At 37.1% G+C, this 23,275-nt stretch overlaps 1 protein-coding gene across 1 annotated transcript in view; it reads left to right on the top strand.

Moving 5' to 3' along the window:
• The first annotated feature begins 7,028 nt into the window (after nt 1-7,028).
• Nucleotides 7,029-23,275, top strand: part of ARHGAP24 (Rho GTPase activating protein 24) — a 498,181-nt gene continuing 481,934 nt past the window's right edge. Inside the window, exon 1 of the mRNA XM_054591782.1 lies at nt 7,029-7,435. The gene's annotated coding sequence lies outside the window, so the exon portion shown is untranslated. The remainder of the gene's footprint in view (nt 7,436-23,275) is intronic.

Genomic DNA, 23,275 nt, shown 5'->3' with positions numbered 1-23,275 from the left:
AATAAAAACAAAATAAGACAAAATAATATATCCTGAAACAAAAATAAAAACACAACCCAAGATCTATGGGACACAGTGATATAGTTCTAAGAGGGAAATTCATCACTATACAGGCCTATCTCAGAAAACAATAAAAATTACAAATAAACAACTTCACCTTTCACTTACAGTAATAAGAAAAAGAACACCTAAAGCCCAAAGTGAGGAAAAGGATGGAAATAATAAAGATCAGAGCAGAAATCAATGAAAAAAAGAGTCTAAAAAGACAATAAAAAATATGAATGAAACCAAAAGCTAGTTTTTTAAAAAAGACTAGCAAAATTTATAAACCTTTAAGAGTTCATCAAGAAGATAAGAGAGAGGACCCAAATAAAATCAGAAATGAAAAAGAAGTAACATCACAGAAATACAAAGGATTACAAGAAAATACTATGAATACATAGGAATACAAGAAAACACTATATACCAGCCAATTGGACAGTCAGGAAGAAATGGATCAATTCTTAGAAACATACAATGTTTCAAAACTGAATAAAAAAGAAATAGAAAATTTGAACAGACTGATTACAGCTAACAAAATCAAAGCAGTAATCAAAAAAATTCCCCAAAAGTAAAGGTCCTGGACACAGACGAATTTTACCAAACACTCAAAGAAAAAGTAACACCTATTCTTTTTGAACTATTTCAAACAATTCAAGAGGAAGGAAGACTCCCTAGCTCATTTTACAAGGCCAGCATTATCCTGATGCCAAAACCAGAGAGACTCTAGAAAGAAAGGAATTTACAGGCTGATATTTCTGATGACCATAAGTGCAAAAATCCTCAAAAGAATATTAGCACACTGAATTCAACAATACTTTAAAAATATACACCATGATCAAGTGGGATTCATTCCTGGGATGTTAATGTGATACATCATATTAACAAAACGAAGTATTAAAATGATAAGATCATATCAGTGGATGTAGAAAAAAGCACTAGACAAAATCTAGTGCCTATTTATGATAAAAAACTGTCAGTAAAGTGGGAATAGAGGGAAAAAATATACCTTAATGTAAGAAAGGGCATATAAGACAAACCCACAGCTAACATCATATTCAATGGACAAAAACTACAAGCGTTCCCCTTAAGATTAGGAAGAAGATAGAGATATTCACTTTCATCTCTCTTACTCCAAATAGCACTGTAAGTTCTAGCCACAACAATCAGACAGGAAAAAAAAAAAAACCCAAACTGGAAAGGAAGAAGTAAAACTGTCATTATATGAGAAAGAGAAACTTAAAAAAATCCCATTTACAATTGCATCACAAAAATACCTAGGAATAAATATATTAAGGAGGTGAAAGAATTGTTCTGGGAAAATTACAAGACACTTAAGAAAGAAATTAAAGAAGATACAAAAAACTGGAAGCATATACCATGCTCATGAATAGGAAGAATTAACATATTTAAAATGTCCATATACCCAAAGCAATCTATAGATTCAACACAATTCCAATCAAAATACCCATAGCATTTTTCACAGAACTAGAACAAAAAAAATCCAAAAATGTATATGAAACCATAAAGACTCTGAATAACCATAGCAATCTTGAGAAAAAAGAAAGAAGTCCCATATTACCTGGTATCAAGCTATACTACAAGGCTATAGTAACTTACACAGCATAGTACTGACATAAATGCAGACACATAGATCAATGGACGAGAACAGAGAGCCCAGAAATAAACCTATGGTCATTAATATATAACAAAGGAGGCAAGAACATACGATAGGGTAAAGATAGTCTATTCAATAAATGGTGTTGGGAAAATTGGACAGATAAGACACATGCAAAAAACATGAAACTAGACCACTTTCTTACACCATACAGAAGAATAAACTCAAAATGGATTAAAGACTTAAATATTAGTCTCAAAATCATAACAGTTCTAGAACAAAACATAGGCAGTAAAATCTCAGACATTTCTCATAGCAATGCTTTTTCAGACATATCTCCTCAGGTAAGGGAAACAAAAGAAAAAATAAAGAAATGGGACTACATGAAACTAAAAAGATTTTACACAGCAAAAGAAACCATTGACAAAACATAAAGACCACCAACTGAATGGAAGAAGATACTCACCAATGATACATCCCATAAGGGATTAATATCCAACATTATAAAAAAACTCATACAACTCATCACCTCCCCCAAAAAATCCAATTAAAAAGTGGGCAAAAGACTCAAATAGACATACACATGGCTAATAGACATATGAAAAGATGCTTAACACCACTAATCATCAGAGAAATACAAATTAAAACCACAATGAGATATCATCTCACACTGTCAAAATGGCTGTCATCAAAAAATCAACAGCCCTGACTGGTATGGCTCAGACGGTTGGGTGTTTATCTGCAAAGCAAAAGGTCACTGGTTCTATTCCTGGTCAGGGCACATGCCTGGGTTGCAAGTTTGGTCCCCAGTCGGGGTGTGTGCTGGCAGCAATCGACTGATGTTTCTCACTCACATTGATATTTGTCTCACTCTTTCTCCTTCCCTTCCACTCTCTCCAAAAATAAATAAATACAATTTAAAAAATTAAACAAGTGTTGAAAACAGTATGGAGTTTCCTCAAGAAAATGAAAATGGAACTGCCTCATGACCTAAATTCTAGGTATATATAAAAAAAATCCCAAAACACTAATTTGAAAAAATATACCCACCCCCATGTACATTGCAGTGGTCAAGATGTGGAAACAACCCAAGTGTCCATTAATAGATGCATGTATAAAAAGCTATGGCACATATATACCATGGAAGAGTACTCAGCGATAAAAAAATGAAATCTTACCTTTGCAATATCATGAATGGACCAAGAGGGTATTATGCTAAATTAGTCAGTCAGAGAAAGGCAAATACCATGTGATTTTACATATATGTAAAATCTAAAGAGCAAAATAAACAAACAAAATAGAAACAGATTCATACATATAGAAAACTGACCGATGGTTTCCAGGGGGAAGGGGATTTTTGAGGATGGGTGAAAACCATAAAGGGATTAACATGTACCATTGATAGTTTCAAAATAGTAACAGGCATGTGGAATACAGTGTAGAAAATATAGTCAATAATACTGTAATAAATATGTATGTTGTCAGTTTGGTACTTGAAATATCAGGGGATCACTGTGTAAAGTATATGATTGTCTGGCCATTATGCTCGTTATCTGAAACTAATATAAAATAGTGTTGAATGTAACTGTGGTTGAAAAATAAAATAAAAGGCACACCTACAGAGGTGAAGTAACAATTAAACATTTAATTTATGCCTAATTTGAATTTATTTAATTAATGATAATGATATCTCTGAATGCTGAGAATATGTGAATTTTTAATTTCTCCTTATGCTGCTTTATCCAATAGCTTCCTCATTTTGTGCATTTAACATGTTAATTTTGTAATTAGACAAAAAACAACAAACACTTGCAAAAACAAATTTAATCATAGATTTTTTTTTTTTTGGTACTATCTACCCTGGGGTTCTAGGGAATGATAAGGTGTGACTTCGGCTGTCATCAAAACTATGTCAATTAAATAAGAATATAGTGATGGTTGATGCTATGTTATACTCAGGATCTAAATAGCCACATAATATGCTTCATTTTTAAAAGCCTTGACTGATAGCAGGCCTTGGATGGAATTGTAGAGGCAGGAAGGAGTCCACAGCTATGGTAGGCCTTCTCTTATTTGCTGTTTCCTTATTTTTCTCAGGGATTTAGCTAGATTGACTTGGTCCCACCTTTATTTATTTATTTATTCATTACCTTGTATCCCTCCTATACTCTCTTTCACCTCTCCCTATCCCCTCCCCTCCACAGTCACCACACTATTGTCCATATGTATGAGTTTGTTTTTTTTTTTTGCTCAATCCCAGACCCCTTAACTTACCCCCACCCCATCTATGCGACAGCATGGATGGACCTGGAGAACATTATGTTAAGTGAAATAAGCCAGTCAGGGAAAGACAAGTACCATATGATTTCACTCACATGTGGACTCTCATGAGCAAACTGAATTAAGAAGCAAAACAGAGACAGATTTATAGATAAAGAGTAGGCTGATGCTCCCTCCCACTATTTTAATAGTAATAGTGTACCCTCTCCCCCTGAATAATGTGAATCAAAGTGTTGGGGGAGGGTGGGCACAACTCCCTCAATTACTTTCATCTTATTTGTGAAGACAAAACTGCACTTTCTTAAAAAGGAACTTTCATCAGGAAATAAAAAGGAAAAACAAAAACCCGACATTTTGCAGCAGAGGTGCTTTAAAGCATAGACTTCTATCTTAATCCTGAAATCAGATCTTGGCATATTTTAGACCCATACAAATTGTGCATTGTTGGTGAGAGCTGAAGGAAATGTTAGGATTCTGGCAATTCTTGACTATTCTGTTTTGTTACTGTGTTTTTTGCCCTCTTAGGAATTTATGTTTTCCCAAAAGAAAACATAATTAAAGAGCTCCAGTATCTTCTATTAATGGACAAGTGAGTAACATGACAATACAGTACTCTATGCTAAGATCTTCAAAGAATCTGGCAAGGAATCTAGTAGAAAACAGCAATTTTTTAATTAGTGAAGTATATTAGAACAAATTTTTAATCCATACTTGTGTGATAGTAATATTTAACTCCTCTGTTTGAAACATTAAATAAAATGATTATACAAACTCTTGCTGAGTTTCCTCTAACTAAATTCCAATCAAAGTGGCCTGACAACAACGGTGTCTGAGGGGCATTGTCTACGATTTCTTTTCCTGTCCTTGATTGTGGCAATGCTCGTACTCATTTTGTCCAAGTATAATGAGGCCACTATCATCCTTCAATCCTCCTCCTCATTTTTCTCATCCTCTTCATCGTCTTCCTTTCATAGCTAGGTCCCTGGAATCCCTCTGGTTCTGGAGATATTACACGTCTCCTTCGTAAACCTGAGGTCCTCAAACCCTACCTACCTTTTATGGACTTTTAGTAGGGCCTTCTTCTGAGGGGGTCTATGACTTTGGAATTCTGGAAAATTAGCCTTTACTCTAAAATCATTTGTGGGTTTTGTGGAGTTCATCTGAAGCGTGCCCTTGACTTAGATTTGAGTTGCCTGATAAAACTCAGCTTTAAGTGATGCCCTAGGCAAGATCTTGTCAGAGACCCTGGGAAGTGAATGACAGATACCACCTTCCCTGGTGCCTGTATCAGTCTTAACAGTGCCCTACTCTGGTTAGGACCTTTCATGTCTCTTGCTTTAAGAATTTATTTTTCCTTTAAAGATGTTGCAATCTATGTGAGGATGTCTTCCAGTCCCAATTAATCTGCAAATAAGGGAAGGATAACATAGTCTGAGTCCTGTGAACAACCAAGTATTTCTAGTTCAGGTTATTCTCTCTTGTAACAAAGATCATTGCTAAATTCCTGAGGAGTTTCTAGGAAAGGAATATAGTGGCCCTCCACTTTCTGCGGAGATGGGAGTGGGGGTGGGGGAAGAGGATTGTGTAGGTAGATAGACCTCCACACTGCTTAATCCCCAACTGACAATCTTCTTATCTTAAATTGTATGGTCTAGTTTAGGTCTAGTTTAAGATAATCACTTACATCACTCAGGTCAATGAAGTGATGTCAACAGAAAGGGGGTGGAGACAGAGTCAGGAGATATAAAGGGAAAAGGCCTTGGACAAAAGGGTGTGTCCCAGAGGCAAGTCTTAATCTTTTGCTTTAGGGACTGCCCAGTAACCACTGAGCTCAATTGTGTGTTGTCTTGAGCCTACATTACTTGTGGTAATAATTGTTAGATCTTGAAATAGGATACTGACATGATAATTTCCTTATTTTTCTAAAACATCACTATCTTGAAACATGCCTATTGATACTTGTCTTCCTAAAGCTTTAGAGTATGTCAGGTGTGTGCAGATTTCATTGTGGTTAATTTTCCTGTCTTCCAGCTTTTATCTAAAACTGCTAGAACACCCAAGGCCAATCAGTGGATGAAGGTCATTTATTCCTATGAATCAGAATATGTTACGTTACTTCTGGCTAGGAATTCCATACACATTTTTTTAAAAGGCCAAATGGGGCAATTTACCAGGAAGAAAGACTCCAAGAATCCAGAGAAAGAGGATGAAAAAGAGAAAGAAAGTAAAAAAAAATCTCAGTGTCCACACAGACTTTTATTTCTGGTGTGTCTAAAATTAAATGTGTGCTCTTGTTCAGTATCACTGGCAATCTCTAATGAGGCCACTGTTATTCTTAAATAAATCTGGTGATGTTTTCCAAATAATTTAAAGCAGAGAGGTTTACAAAGCATTGTGAAACAATTTGAAATAGGTAACCAATACTGTAAATCTAGATTTAAAATCAGATTTTTGGTGGTAGTATGAAGAGAGAGGGCTGCATCAGCAAAATGTTTACTTACTCTCTTTCTTTCATACTGTGTAATTCTGAGAGCTCTTAAACCATGATAAGGAAGCAATTGTGCTTTGAATTCCTCTAAGGATCTAACAAGAGGGCATCCTTTAAGCATTTCTAGGAATTCAGGTTTAAAGATCCAGGTTATTATGACTGAGAAATAAGATTTTACACAGCTGAGGGAAGCAAGTCAAACCTGTGTGTGGGATTTGGCCAAAGAGATGTAGAGCTCCTAGAGGTCAAGAGACATGTTATTTTTCCATCCTTGCAAGCCCCCACAGCCTCAGATCTGTGACCACCATGTATTTATGATACACATGAAATGAAGTGAGTGATGGCAGCTGCGGAGGGACCAATGCAGGGCGGGCCCTGCGCGGCCATCCCAGGCCTGGCTTCCGGGCGGTGTCACTCCTGCCCAGATTATCAGGGCAGTGAGGCGTTGGGCGAGGGCAGGGCTCCTCCCGGCCTCCCCAGTAGAGCGGCTAGAGTCTTCTGAAGCTGCCAGTTGCCAAATGAAACCTGAAACCCTGAGCTGCGTCTGAGGGTTGGCCCCGCTCAGTTGTTACTGCCTCTTGTACTGTATATTTACTCATTCACACACAATCACTCCTAACTTCTGGGACTCTTCTTTGCGCAACTGCTGGGATTTCTTAAGTGCATGTGGCAACTCAGCCCAGCTCCGGGTGGAAACCGGTGGGGCTCCAGAGGGTCTCGGAGGCCCCGGGAGCTGTCAAGGCTGCGGCCGGGACAGCAGAGGATCGAGGCGCAGGCGGCTTAGGGGAAAGCACCACAACTTTCCACCCCAGCTGCAGCTCTTTCGGCCGCCGAGAATTTCCTCCGAAACCACAGCTGCGGAGCAACCAAGTGCATGGGGCGCAGCACTTCCCCACGTTGTGGGAAGTAAAGGAGCCTTCCGACGCTCTTTATCTCTTTTCCTTTGCTTTCTGCTGGTTTGCGAGCCTTTTCCTCCGACCGTCCCGCGTCTGTTGTGCGCTCGGAGCAGGGTAGGTGATACCGCTACGGGGATGTGCGCCGAGGCCACGGCGGGAGGGTGGGATGTGGCTTTGGGGGCTGCGGACACAGCTGCTCGTGACAAAGGAGGGGACTGCTGGGGGCGAGGGGGGATCGCCGGAATCCCGTGCTGGTGCAGTGTGTGAGTCTGAGTGTGTGAGTGCGCGCGTGTGTGTGTGTGTGCGCGCGCGCGTGCGTCTGATGGAAAACAATGCTCCGGTTTCGATTATTTTTAAAAGGATAAGAACGGCGCAAGCTGGCAGTATGTGTTTAAATAGATGAAATTAATTTTAAAAAAATTCTATGTAATTTATGGCCCTCTCTTGCAATCCAGGCCCCCCCACCCCGTTCCTCCCAGCTTGTTTCCATTAGTGTCTTATGTTAGAGTTTTCCTAGATAACAGAGACAGACGTAGGTTTTAATAATAAACACGTTCATAGCAAACACAAAGCATTAGGGAATCTTTGGAGAATTTTAAGCCCCCCAAAAGGGTTTGTCTAGATTTTGAAAACAGTAACTTTTGAGGAAGTATCCTTTCTTGAGGACAAATATGTTAACACATTCTCATTAAAAAAGGATTCTTTAGACTGGTTTCTTTTATAAGTCCCCAAATAGGAGGGGAGATAATGTCACTCTGGATTACTTAGGTTTTCAATACCAACTAGAAGTGAGGAGACCAGTCCCCTTGAAATCTGTTTTAATTCATTTGAATTAAAAGATCACATCCAAATAATGTTTCCATCATACTTTATTCTGCCACTCTTTTTTTAAACCTAATAAGACATAATTATTTTATCTCTTTCTAAAAAGAGGAAGTAAATAAATCATGCTAGGAATTTGAAATATAAAAATTGTAAAGTGTTTGCTTTTCCATAAGTGAAATAATATGTGCTACTGTGTCTACTAAGTAAGACAAATTAATTGGAATCCAGGGATATTTACAGTAAAGTTGAGAAGTTTATTCCGTTACTGAGAAGGTGGTCAGATGAATTAAAAACAGTCAATCCCCTGATTCTCATTAGAATGCAAAACCAACCCTTAGGGGCAAGAATGGATGTTGGAATTAAACTGGACATCTTAAAACATAAAACACACAGATCTACTATATTAGGAAAGGCCAGAAAACAAATATAAAGCCACAGAAGACCTGTTAAAATCTCCCTCTCCCTTTTCAGTTCCTTAATATGTCCTCTTCCCTGGGGGTATTTGAACTTATAAAAGAGCCCAATAATGCACAGCCTGACTTTCAGGTAGCAAATCCAGAAATCTTTTCTCTTTAGAGTCATTGCTGAGTGTCAGAGAATTCACCTGAAACATTTTAGAGAACCTAGATATTAACAAAACTTAATAAATAATATCCTTCTACTTCTCAGAGAAGTTAGGTTCTTGATGGAATATCTTTAAGTGGACAGAAGGGATAGGCTTGAGTTTTTTAGATCTGGAATTTAGTTTGAGGTGTGAGTAAGGAGTACACAAGTAACATTTTAAAAGGTAAGAAAATCTGTAGTTCTTTCTACATGTGAAAGACCGTTGAAACTCAGTCTGCCCTTGGCTTTCAAGTATATTATTTGGTTTTATTACTTAATCTCAGGGGTTTGGATTTGGGAAGGGGATAGCTTCTCAATAATGCTCTTTGGGCTGTAGTAAATATTGTGAATTTGAACCATTTTGAAAAAACAAACATGTGAGTAAGTGGGGAACAATCAAGTTCTCAAGAAAAAACAATTCACTCCTGAACAAATAGTAATGTTTCTTTCTAGACAAGAGCATAGATTTAAGTGCAAAAGCGAAGAGTGTTCTTGGCTGAAATCCCCAGTGAAAGCCTTTTAGTTTTTGGAATAAAAATGGCCAAAGCTCTAAAAATTTTCATCAAGGCAGTTTTATTTACTATGTGATCTTGGAGTCACCAGGTGAAGGGGAGGAGTTGAGGGACGTGGGATGTAGGGCAGGAAGAGTGAGGAATATGCAGCAGGTGGTACTGAGTGGTTTGCTTCTGATTAGTTTGCTGTCTTGGCCAAGAGCCTACTTGATGTTTACTAACAGTGCCCCAAGTCATTTTGCTGTGACCTACTGGCCCACAAAGTGAAGTGTGCTTTTTCTGGCTCTGTTAGTGCCCAGGTTGGTCTCAGGGCTGAAAGCAGTAGATGCTGCTGCGAACTCCTTGCCATACATTTGGTGTCTGTTCTTAGTGGTTGCTATAGGGCCATCTTAGTGAACTGGAATTATTCTTCTGAGGTGTTTTCTGGTCCTTGAAGGGTTCTTTTCCCATGAGTTGAGCTTAAGTAATGCTGATTTTTTCTTTCTGTCATGTTTCAATTTTTGATAAAGGTGTGCTTGGGGAAAACAAGATGGAGGAAGTGGATAGAGTTTCACTTTGGAGCCCAGTAGAAGGGACAAACACCCAGTTGGTTGCACAAGGGTGTGAAGGAGGTTGATGATAAGAACATGAAGCATTCATTCTACACTAAAGAAAAAAAAGCAGAAGAGATTTAAAGTTTTTAAAAATGCCTGTTTGCTCTTAAATTCATGGCTAAAGGATTACAATTTCTCCCCAATAGAGGAAGGTATTTAAAAATAAAATTATAAATAGTCAACTCAGTCATAAAGTTAATACTTTTCAAGTGGAGGGTTGGAGTCTCATAGAGTCTTGCAGTGGTAACTCATCTCTCTTTGCTACAGGAACTCAAATTTTACAAGATTTGATGGTTAAAACCATCCTAACCTTTAGAAGTAGAATGGTTATTGTGATGAAGAGTCAAAGAATGTTCAGTTTTTAGAGGTTATTTTGCACATATGCTTTTAAGTATTATCTTCACTCTACTGTGGCATTGCTACTATTAATCTTTATAAAGTGCAGATCTAATTCTGTAAGTCCTTTGTTCTAAAACTTTTAGGGGATTCCAATGAAGTACATTAACTCTAAACGCTTTAATGTTGTAACTAAAAATTCCTCAAAGTCATTCCTTTTTAACTTTCTCTTCCTACCAAGGGCCCCTCGCTGTTGACACTTTTGATTTCTCACTCACAGATATTCATTCTCCTGGAATTCCCTCTTCCGGGAAAGTCCCTCTTAATTCTTGGTGGTCTGTTTCAAGTGGAACTTCTTTTTGTAAAACTTACCTAGTTCCATGCAGAAAGAATTGATCATTTCATCTTGTCTCTTTCCATGATGTTTTGAACACACTTTGAATAATAATTTTTATGCCTCTCCCTCTCAGGGGGACCCACCTGTATCCTACTGTCCAGTGCAGTGTCTGAAATACATAGTAGACACCTGTTAATTTTTCCTTAATAAATGAACAAAGTCATGAATGAATAAAGCACTAGTGGATTCCACTTTATGAAGACACTTATTTCCCAAAAGTAGATTAAAAAAAAGTCTATTTGGACTCCCAGTTCATTTTCTCAATAGTAACAATGCCACAAACATAATTCATATCTGCATATGCCTATTTAATTACTATAACAGATGAAATACTGTGTTTTGCAGTTAAGCAAAAGCAAAACGTAACGAAAAGCTACTGTGGAATCATCTTTATCTTCTGGAAATCACAAAATATACTTCATCTTAAAGATAATAGAAACAGTTATAATAGATACAAATGTTCCACAATCATTTTTTGTATTATACTATATAATCTGTAATCTATCAAATCCCACTGGGAGGTCCTGGATTTGGCTGTGAGGACTGGTAATGGAGTTAAATTTGGAAATTCTGTTGCCTGTGGAGTGGATAATAATCAAACAAAATAGAAATACAAATTTTGGCTATGTACTAATTACCTTGAGTACTAGTGCTTGAGGCAAACTGGATTTAATTGAAAGGGAATGTGGAGGTGGATGGAGAGGAAAAAATTCAGAGGGGCACCTTCTTTCATGTTATTGATTATTATATTGATGTTCATCTCATCTGAGCACTTAGGCAAATCCAAAGTTTCTTTATTAAAAGAAAAAACTGTCTTTTTCTGCAATTATTTCTACTACCTAACATGTAGAAAGGGGGTTGCACTTAATTTGAGCCAAAATACAAATGATCTCATTTCATTTTCAGAGCAGTGATACCTTTGTCACTTGCATACCTGCTGTTTAGCATGTGAATATTTTTTCAATTAAGAATGCCTAATACTTGTATTTTAAACACTAGTTGGGTATCTTAAACTCAATTTACTCTAATATAGTATCTTTGAGAAGACTGGAAGAACAAGCATTGATATTTAACAGTAAGAGTCTACTCAGTTTCCTAAATCTTTCATGTTCTGTGTTTTTATCAAATTACATGATTATGAATTTACCTACCCTAAACATTACAACACTTTTTTGTTACATTATCTTCATTACACTACGCTTTAAAATAATACTTTTTTTTTTAACATGAAAGTCAATATTAAAGAGATGGGCTTCATGGAAAACATGTTGGCACTTTTTGTTATGTATTTCAATATTCCTTATATAATGATATCCATAAATTTGTCTTTGCTTTTACTGCTTTAAAAAGTGTGTCTCTTCTGATTAACTGGTGTTGTTTCTTTTGTTAAAATAAAAGAGACTTAGAAATCACCAGTTCCTCATTTTTGGCTTGTCATCCAAGAAGCTGAACCAAACTTGATGTTCAGTTGCCCCCTAGTCAAGGTTTTCTGACTTGAGTCCTTTTTGCCTTATTTTAATGCACTTATCACACCTGTATCTTTTGAATAAGTTAGCTCCAATCTTTTATGGAAATCGGTTGAATTACCTTCATTTAGTATTCTTTTAACTCATTTTAGACTTGTGCTTAAATATTTATAAATTGCTATTTTGTAGTTTCAGGCTAGTATTTTAGAGCTAATAATTTTTGCAGATCATTTTGTGTGTGTGTGTGTGTTTTCTTGAAATTTTCTAGTACTGTTTTTGTACTCAGTGATGGATAAATGGGCCTTGCTCCAAATGTTACATTTCTTATAAATCTTAGAAGGAAAATCATGTTTACTTTAAAAGTATTATAAGACCAAATATGTGAGTTCTTTTCAATATATGGGGTCCAGCAGAAGTTACGCCTGCTTGAGTGTGGGTTGGTAGGTTAATAATATGGATGTAATAATTTATAGTTTTAATTTGAACATTTCACCAAAAATGTCATATGGTGTGCTTGAGTGTGCTATTGTTATGTTATAAAATTACATGCTTATGATTTTGTAATAAAAGATTTTGTAATAAAAAAAAGGATGTTATATGTGTTGGACCTTCTATGATTCACAAATGTATGGAAGAGTAACATTAGGGATATCTCTGAGAAACAAGAAAAAGGCATACTTTTTCTTACAAATGAAATCTATTAATTTGAGGCTTATGAAGCTGTAATTAGTGCTGTTTTTTGCTTGTCAAATTGAGTCTTCAGGAAAACAAAGTGATTTTTCAAATACCTCAGGGCTGGGGCTGGAGAGAGCCTCATTTTTGTTCTGAAAATTTCCTTTCTCTTTGAGTCTCATAGGCTGTCACAGTGTTACTCACTCTAATGCAGCGATTTTCAACTAGTGTTCCATAAGAATTTTTAAAACAGGCAATACCTACCATTTAGTCAGGGGCGCTGACCTCTTTTCCCTTAAGTTTGTCAAATAAGAAAATGACAACAGCCAGCACAACAATAGCCATCCAGTGTGAGTTAGTCAAAATTATACCTACTTTGTCAGCTCAGCAAAAAGAATATGTATTTTTTGGTGTGCTGCAAAATTTTAGTAATTAGTTTATGTGTGCCCTGAGGTGAAAAAAGTTGAAAATCGCTGCTCCTAATCGCTGCTCTTACGTAGGTACTTAAGTACCTACTAAGTATCAAGCACTCTACAAGATGTTTTTTCATGTTACTTCTAGAAGTAATTAGTAATTCTAGAAGTAAACCATATTATATGTAATTCAAATTTTATTATTCCTATTGTATGAGAATGTTTAGGCTCAGAGAGATAAAGAAGCTTACCCAAGGTTATATAGTTAGTAAGCTATATAGAGTTGAGTGTCAAAATCAGGTCTACCTGAATCCAAATGGTCTGCCATTTTGACTATGTGGCCTCCCTCTCAGTGCTTTTCTCTTCAGCTATTGGTTGTAGCATTATAATCTGTGCATTCCTTGGGTACAGACCCCAGTCTCAACTTAATCTCCACCACCTGGCCTTAGCGTTCTCTTTTAGGGCTCTTATAGGTGGCAGCATTCTTGCGCTGATGAGTTAGGGCCCCTGGGATTGGTTACAACTTTCAAGGTCCTCTTGTGAGGAGACTCCGGCTACTACAAACCAGTAACTGAATGAATCTATAGCAGTCAGCTTGGCCAGACTTCATTTCCTGGTGCAAAGGTATGGTCTATGGTGCTTTTGTGATCTGTCCCCATTACTTAATTCCCACACATGTGGACACATGCCCCAGGAACACTGTGAGTTACAGGTGAGAGGAGAGGAATGAGAAGGGGACAGGTAGTCCAAGGTCTAAGAACTAGAGACCCAGCTTGGGAAAACTGAAAGGTAGAAGGAAAAAGTAATTTTGTTGGAGATAGCAACTGAGAAGGGGAGAAAAATTGAATTAGTGGTGGCAGTACTCACCGGGTACACAGAAATGAAACTAGCATCCCTGACTGATGTGGCTCAGCTGGTTGGACATCGTTCTGCAAAGCAAAAGGCTGCTGGTTTGATTCCTGGCCGCATCACATGCCTGGGTTGTGGGTTTGGTTCCCAGTTGGGGTGTGTGCAATAGGCAACTGATCAATCTTTCTCTCTCACATCAATGTTTCTCTCCCTCTCTCTTTCTCTCTCTTCCTCTTTCTCTAAAAATAAATAAAATTTAAATAAAAGAAATGAAACAAGCAACAGGGGAAGAGATTTCCAAGCCAGTCTTTCTCAAGGCAGGACATTTATCACTGGAATTGTTGGAGTGCATCACACTCCTGTCTGTAGAGATACCCAGAGAGGAGAATTCTCCATTCTTGAGGGTCATATTTGATTGTTTCATTGTGTTGAGAATATCTGGTTTTAAAATTTCTCATATGAAGGAACTTCCAGCAAGGAAAGATGAGCCAGGGGATTCAAGAACTTGCTATTATCTTGTTGCACTTAATTTCATAATCCTAGGCTTTAACTACATGAGTATTGCCTTCAGAGTTCCATTTTGATTTTTGTATCTCATTATGATTTGTTATTGTGAAATAATCAAGTGCAATGTTGATGATTTTATATAAATGCATCTATGGAGTATACAGAAAGCTTCAGCCTTCTCACATTTATGATTTGCTGATTAGAAGCTTCATTTTTTTTTTTTTTTGTAACAACTCAAACTTTGATCACGGAATAACTTTATGTGTCTATGCTGTTAGGTTCAAATTGGCAGGTTCAGTGAGGGAGCCTTGGTCTTTGGTGCCTAGAGACAGGTGGAGGCCGCAAGGAATTACCTGGATGTGGAGTTCTAAGAACTCCTGTACAACAGATAGAGCTGCAAGAGGAGGATGGATGAGAGAAGGGCAGAAGCAAGGTGATAGGATAACCAGTGTTAGAAGAGAAGGAAAATGCAGAAGCCAAGGGAAGGGAGGCAGTGGATGACGTGACAGTTAAAAATTCAGTCTCTGCCTAATAATAAATAACAATTATTAAAGCCGTACAACGTGCCAGTTATGCCAAGCCCTATCATAGGTTATCTCCTTTAATCCTCACAGCTCCCATGTAATGAGGTTCTATTGTATTCTCTCTCTTAGAGAGATGGGAAAGCTGGAACTTGGAGAGGCTTAGTAACTTACCAAAACCACACACCACTAAATGGTAGATCTGGGATTCAAAACTAAAATATCTTATTTCAAGGGAGCAATCTTTACCATTATGTTCTGGAGCAGGACCTGTGTGCCAGCCGGCTCTGATGCGCACAGAAATTGTGACTTTGGGCAAGTTGCATTGATCGCGAACCACAGATTTCCTCTCTGTGAATATGGGCATTTAATGATACCTACTTCGTAGTGTCATTATGGGTTTTTAACTTATGAAATGAGTGATGCATGTAAAAAGACTGGAAGGGTATCTGGCACCTTGTGAATATTAATATGTTTCAACAGTTATTACTATTAGGTTAAATGATGAACATGGGAGTCCTGAGCAGTATTTTCAAGGTGTGGTGATGAAATCAAATTAGTGGTACATTCTCAATGTTTCTTTTTCAGTGAAGAGGAATAAACTAGGATGAAGTAGAATAGAAAGAAATCAGGGTTCATTATACCTAGTAAAAGTAAGAATTGTTTCATATGTTTTAATTTCCATTTATGTGTTGTGTGTACGTCTCACACACTGGTTAAAAATGAAAAATGTGCTTCTGATTATTGACAGCTGTCAAAAACTACTTTAAAAATTCTTTAAAATAACAATTTTCAAAGTATGGTCCCAGAACCAGCAGCATTATTTTCATCTGGAAACTTGTTAGGCGAATTACTGAGCCTGCCAAGGCCCAGTCATTTGTGTTTTAACGAGGCCTCCAGATGATTAAGGACAATTACATATTCAAAAATGGCATTTGGAAATCATGAAAAAAGTTAGGTAAGGGTATATTAAATTACTTGCAGGTGGTTAAAGTACATGATGTGTTCTACTGACGAAAGCTTTCATTCTCCACAGAACGCTGTCCTGTGTTGTGTAACTTTGGTTTTGTGTAGTTGTTTCCCCTATTTTTCTATGCTGCCTGCTCAAAGTTTCTATGCTGCCAGACATCAATTCATTTATATGTAGAAGGACACTGGCTAGTTAGATCCTGTACTTCTAGAACTACAATATAAAAACTTGACATTTTTTTGTGAGTGGTCCTGAGCCTTGAATATCTAAGTTGTGATCAATTTGAAACATTCTAATGCTAATAGTCCAGATGCCTGGATAGCTGTAAAATTAGAAATTATATTAAGAACTCATAATATATGAGGGGGGGGGCAGGGAAAGGGAAGGGAAGGGGAAAGTCAAGGAACATATAGCAAGGACTCATGGACAAAACCAAAGGGGAAGAGCTGAGGGAGGGAAGGTGGGAGGGGGCAAGGGAAAGAGGTGGGGGGAAGGCAGAGACAAATGTATTTAAAAAGTAAATAAATTAATTTAATAAAAAAAAAAGAAAAAAAAAGAACTCATAAAAATACTACACTCACTATTTTACTGAGATATTTATTTTGAAAAGCACATGAAGACAAGATGATATTGACAGTCTTATTAATGGGAAACTAATATTGATGGTAAAAATATTTTGATAAAAATGGAGGTGAGATTAATTTTTATACTGGGTATTTTCCCCCTTAAAGAAAACAGGAAACGTGTCTAGGATATTTATTGATTGTATACCATTACTTTAAAGAGAGAGCAGTTAATATTGTGTTGACCAGCTTTTGTTCATTATTACTCTTAATGTAATTTAGTTTGTATATAGTTTTTTTTGGCTGGGGGGTGTATTTACTTTAAGACTTAAAAGTATCCTCTTTGATGGACCTGGAGAATATTATGCTAAGTGAAATAAGCCAGTCAGAGAAAGACAAGTAACATACAATTTCACTTATATGTGGAATCTAATGAACAAAATAAACTAACAATCAAAATAGAAACAGACTCATAGATACAGGAATAAACTGACAGCTGTCTCAGGGGAGAGGGGGTTGGGGGTCTGGTCAAAAAAGGTGAAGGGGGAATAAATGGTGATGGACAGAGACTTGACTTGAAGTAATGAACACACAATGCAATATACAAATGATATATTATAGAATTGTACACCTGAACCCTATATAATTTTATTAACCAATGTCATCACAATAAATTCAATAAAAAAATAAAAAGTATCCTTTTTGAAAACAAAGCATCCAGATTCATTATAGAAAGCCTGAGAACTTTCTTTTCCACTTAAAATAACACTCACTTGGATTTTTAAGAAGCAAATTTTTAGAAGTATATATTAACTTTTTACTGGTATGTGAAAATATTTTTCAGGACAAAAGTGTCAGGAAAAGAAGAGTTTCAAGGTAAAAAAGTCTACCTGCTGGCTCACCGCAGGTATAATTTCATGTCTAAGCAGTGGCTTGAGAGATGTTTTGAAAGGTCCATCTCCACTTTGCGTTCTATGGTTGGAGAAGATGTGTGGAAAGGGAAACAGTTAGGAGGGTGTGTGCTCTGAGTCTCCTTCTGGTATTAATTAGCTTCTGTGAACTTAGGAGATCACTTAGATTTTTGTGGACTTCAATCTCGTTGCCTGTAAAATGAGGAGGTTGGCATAAATACTTTCTAAAATTGTTCCCTCCTTGAAAAAGTCTCTGTTGCTAAGCGGTGTGTTTCTTTTGGGCAACTTTAATACGAATATGACTATGTGTGTGTATAGACAGCATTCAAAAAGTGGATATTTGACTTTAGAGGGGAGTGAGGAGCTGGAAGCCGTGCAGATTACATAACAAAGTTTAGCTGGGTCTTTCCTTCACAAATTTCATGTGCCAATGGGCTAGTTTTCATCAGGTGTGGGTTGGGGAGCCTTGGCGGATCTTTGGAAATTCCTGAGGATGTTTTGGTCATCACGATGACTGGGTGAAGCTCCTGGCATTTAGTGCCCAGGAGTCAAGGATGCTATAGGTCTTCCATTGTGTCTGACAGCCCCTCGCTACAAGGAATTTTCCCTAACCAAATGCCAACGACATCCCCATTGGGAAGCTAGCAAATGAAGTTAAAAGATAGAGTTTTAACTCCATTTTTTATAGTAATTGGAAAATTAGAAATGAAGTCGTACATTTTCTGCTGTTTCAGTAACAAAATGCAAACAATATCAATCTATTCTTAGATGACAACTGCTGTTTATGATGCATGGGAGAGAACAGCCTCCGGCTCCCTAAACTACATATTGACTATGCAGTAAGAAAGAAGTAAAAAAATCTCAGCTCTGTTAGTGTGGTATGCCAATACGACTTGAAGACATATTAGGAATAGTTCTTTTGAGTATGAAGTTACTAGTTTTCTAGTGACAGCCATATTTTTAATGAAATGGTTTACAGAAGTTTCCATTCAATGTAACTGGACGTTTCTTGTGCTCAAAACCATACCTTGGTTAATGCATTAAGTGCATAGATTTGATTCTCTATAAAAATACCACTTGCTTAACTGCTCCATGCATATTAAGTGATGTGAACACTTCGCGTTCCTCCACTGGCCTCCTTCTGCACTTGGGTTGCTCGTGTGTGGTCTGGGTCAGGTAAGGATAGACCCCGTCCAACCAGAGTGACTCACCCAGGGCTGTCTCAAGAGCCCAGGTAACATTTTCAAATTTGAGGTGAATTTTTCTTGGTATCACTTGAATCACAAGTTCATCTTCTTAAAATTCTTTTCTTTCATCTTTCTTTTTGCATTTGTCAAGTTCTTGGTCAGTTAATGGATGTATTTAAAACTGCTTATATTCAGCTCTCAGATACTGTGAGTATAAAAGGTGTTATATGGGTAAAATTGTCTAACAAATCAAAGCCAACTTGATATTTTCCAGGAGTGAAAGGGGATCCTTGCCTCTCCTTTCTTTGGTGAATCTAGGTCTTACTACCTTTGCAGGAGACAGGGGAAAGGTGATGATATTGAAATGAATACATTTTCTTTTCCTGTAAATTTGGTACAAATTTAGAATTCAGGAGAAGGTTGACATTACAGAATTAAGAAAATGTTTTGGGTATTCTTCCATTTTACTATCTATGGAAGGCCTCCACAGTTAACAAATTGGAGGTTACAAGCTACATTCCCCTCAGAATGAATTTATTAGACATCAGAACAGAAGCCCATTTAGAAAATAGCTATAACCACCTTACCTCAATATTTTAATGTGGAAAATGATTCCAAAGTGATCTAGGTGATTTGCTTTAGAATATAGTGAGGACAGGACACACCAGGCTCTTGATTTTTTAGTGATTGGTTTTTCTACCCCAATGCTCGATTTACTTTTTCCAGGAACAATTAAAACAAAACCAAACCCAGATGCTAAGTGAAATCCAACTTAAAATATAAAAATTAATTAAATTCAAAATTTTACAAAAATACAAAATTAAAAAAACAATTTAAAATTAAAACTTAAAAAATAAAACTAACAACAAATTAAAACAATTTTAAAAATAAGATTAAAACCAAATGCTAGCCTAATGCATCCAGTGCATATAATGAATTACTTCCTTTGGTCTTCTGCAGCTAGAAGGGTATTAGTGACCATCTGGCATATTTAACAAAGAGTCACTCACAATTTTCTGTATTCTATCGATTAGGTGAAGAATTAGGACAGAATAGGGCAAGTGAATCTATAACATTTTAAAAAGCATTTTTACTGTGCCTGGAGTAACCCTGAAGGCAACTGAAAAATATACCAGAGTAAAATCAAGGTGCAACTTGTAACATTTTCTGTTTTTGGTACATTTAAGCTTGTTCCTTGTAATAATATTAATTGTGTTGAACCCATTTAATATGAATGTTTTCAATGTTTTCAATACATTGTTGATTTTCATTCAATTTAGTCTTCAAACCACACTATAATTGTACAGTTCTCTCCTTTTATTCTGTTCATATTCCTGAAAAACAAAAAAATAAGTAAGCTTGATGGTATTTAACATTTAAGAAATTTCCTGTAGAAAGCAAAAACAAAAAAATTTAAACTGGTTAATCTCTAAAGAGATTAAAGCTCTGCCTTGAGTCGAATAATCATTGAAGGTGAGTGAGAGAATGGGAAGGGAAAAGAGGCTTCAGCTGCTGTAACTGCTGGGGAAAGCTGCGAAACGGAGAACTCTTTCTGTGTGGTGCTTTTATTATCTCGCTGTTTGCTGTCCCAGCCTCTACTATTTAATTTGTGGAACATTCCAGGGAGTATCCTTAGCTTCCCTGACAGGAGCCAGGACTGGGGCCTGGGGGCTCTGAGGGACTCCTTTATGAACTGAGGGAGGACAAACAGGGCAAGCTGGCTGTGCAGCACGTGGCTCAGCTGGTGGGGGTGGGCTCTTTCACCAGGAGCAAGGAGAGACCTTTGTGCCACTGAGCTGTGGGATGCCAAGCATGCTGATCCACTTACCTTTGCAGGCAGCTCTGAAGTGTAGGATGTGATCTCAGAAAAATGGAGTTACTTCTGTATCTCAAAAGAGAGAATACTAAATGCTAGACTTCCTTGAGATCTTTGCATGCAGTTCACTGGTGTCACATCGGGGACTTTGCTTCCAATCTATTTATGTTCAGGCAAATATAGGACACTAGAGACTTGTGACGGTTAGCCCTTATTTGTTTAGTAGATAATACTCTGACCAAATGCACAGCAGTAGCAATAGTGGCATTTTTTTTTACTGCTATTTTTTGTTTGATTTAATAAAGATTTTCTTAATGTCTTAGAAAGAGCCTTTAGGTAACATCAAATTGTATTGAACTATTTTGTGGAAATTCCAAACAATATAATTTGAGCTGTATTACTATTATTTTTGGTTTTTAATCTTTTTTTTTGGTTCACATACATTTGTCTCCATTTTCCTGCCATGACTTTCTCCTGCCCCACCCACCCCCACCTCCCACCCTCAATCCTTCCCCACTTTCACTTTGTCCATGAGTCCTTTATACATGTTCCTTGATTTGACCCTTCCCCTTCTTTTCCTCATTCCCCCCCGCCCTTGTTGTTACTGTCAGTTTGTTTTTTCCTTCAATGTTGCTGGTTATATTTTGCTTGCTCATTTGTGTTTTTGATTAGGTTCCACTTACAGGTGAGATCATATGGTATTTATCTTTCACCCTCTGGCTTATTTCAATTACCACAACGCTGTCCAGTCCCATCCATGCTGTCGCGAAGGGTAGTACTTCTTTCTTTCTGTTTGCTGCGTAGTATTCCATTGTGTAAATGTACCAAGTTTTTTGATCCACTCATTTTTTGATGGGCACTTAGGTTGCTTCCAGCACTTGACTATTGTGAATTGTGCTGCTATGAACATTGGGGTGCATAGATCCTTTTGAATTGGTGTTTTGGGATTCTTAGGGTATAATCCCAGCAGTGGAATTGCTGGTTCAAAAGGCAGTTCCAATTTTAGCTTTTTGAGGAAATTCCAAACTGTTTTCTGCAGTGGCTGTACCAGTCTGCATTTCCACCAACAGTGTACTTAGGTTCCCTTTTCTCCACAACCTTGCCAGCACTTGTTGGCTGTTGATTTGTTTATGATGGCCATTATGACTGGTGTGAAGTTCTATCTCATTGTGGTTTTAATTTGCATCTCTCTGATGGCTAGTGAGGCTGAGCATCTTTTCATGTGTCTCTCTGCCCTGTGTATGTCCTCCTTGGAGAAGCATCTGTTCAGGTCCTTTGTCCGTTTTTAATTGGATTGTTTGTCTTCCTGGAGTGGAGTCGTGTGAGTTCTTTATATATTTTGGAGATCAAACCTCTGTCTGGGGCATCACTGGCAAATATATTTTCCCATGCGGTTGGCTCCCTGTTCATTTTGCTTATGTTTTCTTTAGCCGTGCAGAAGCTTCTTATTTTGATGAGGTCCCAATTGTTTATTCTTTCCTTTATGTCCCTTGCTCTAGGGGACATATTGGTGAAAATATTGCTGCATGGGATATCTGAGAGTTTCCTGCCTATGTTCTCCTCTAGACTTTTATGGTGTCATGACTTATGTTTAAGTCTTTTATCCATCCTGAGTTTATTTTTGTGTATGGTGTCATTGACAGTCGAGTTTCAATTTTTTGCATGTAGCTGTCCAGCTCTCCCAACACCATTTGTTGAAGAGGTTATTTTTTACTCCATTTTATGCTTCTGCCCCCTTTGTCGAATATTAATTGACCATAGAGACATGGGTTTATTTCTGGGCTCTCTATTTTGTTCCATTGATCTACATGTCTGTTCTTATGCTAGTACCAGATTGTTTTGATTACAGGGGCCTTGTAATATAGTTTGATGTCAGGTATTGTGATCCTTCCTACTTTGTTCTTCTTTCCCAAAATGGCTGCAGCTATTTGGGGTCCTTTATGGTTCCATATAAATTTTTGAAATGTTTGTTCTATATTTGTGAAAAATGTCATTGGTATTTTAATAGGGATTGCATTGAATCTGTAAATTGCTTCCGTTAGTCTGGACATTTTGATGATGTTAATTCTTCCAACCCATGAACACAGTATATGCTTCCATTTATTTGTGTCTTCCTTAATTTCTTTCTTCAGTGTTGTGTAGTTTTCTGAGTACAGGTCTTTTACCTCCTTGGTTAAGTTTATTCCTAGGTATTTTATTTTTCTTGTTGATATAGCAAATGGGATTTTTTTCCTGATTTCTGATTCTGATATTTCATTGTTGGTGTACAAAAATGCCTTTGATTTCTGAATATTGAGTTTGTGTCCTGCCGTTTTTCCAAATTCACTTATTAGATCCAGTAGTTTTCTGATGGAGTCTATGGGGTTTTCTATGTACACTATTATGTCATCTGCAAACAATGGTAGTTTTACTTCCTCGTTTCCAATTTGGATGCCTTTTATTTCTTTTTCTTGTCTGACCACTGTGGTTAGGACTTCCAGTACTATGTTGAATAGAAGTGGTGAAAGCAGACATCCTTGTCTTGTTTACGATCTTAGTGAGAAAACTTTTAGTGTTTGCCCATTGAGTATGATGTTGGCTGTACATTTTTCATATATGGCCTTTATTATGTTGAAATATGCCCCCCTTTCTCCCACTCTGCTGAGTGTTTTTATCATAAGTGGGTGCTGTACCTTATCGAATGCTTTTTCCACATCTATTGATATGGTTTTTGTATTTCCTTTTGTTTATGTGATGTATTATATGCTGTGGTTTTAGTATTTCTTTTTGTTTATGTGATGTACTACGTTTTTTTATTTGCAAATGTTGAACCA

Source organism: Pteronotus mesoamericanus, unplaced genomic scaffold (genome assembly GCF_021234165.1).
Source record: "Pteronotus mesoamericanus isolate MK-2021 breed Mesoamerican mustached bat unplaced genomic scaffold, CSHL_Meso_final scaffold_232, whole genome shotgun sequence".
Lineage (NCBI taxonomy): Eukaryota > Metazoa > Chordata > Mammalia > Chiroptera > Mormoopidae > Pteronotus > Pteronotus mesoamericanus.
The sequence above is the reverse complement of the archived record's forward strand: the minus strand, read 5'-3'. Positions and strand labels throughout refer to the sequence as shown.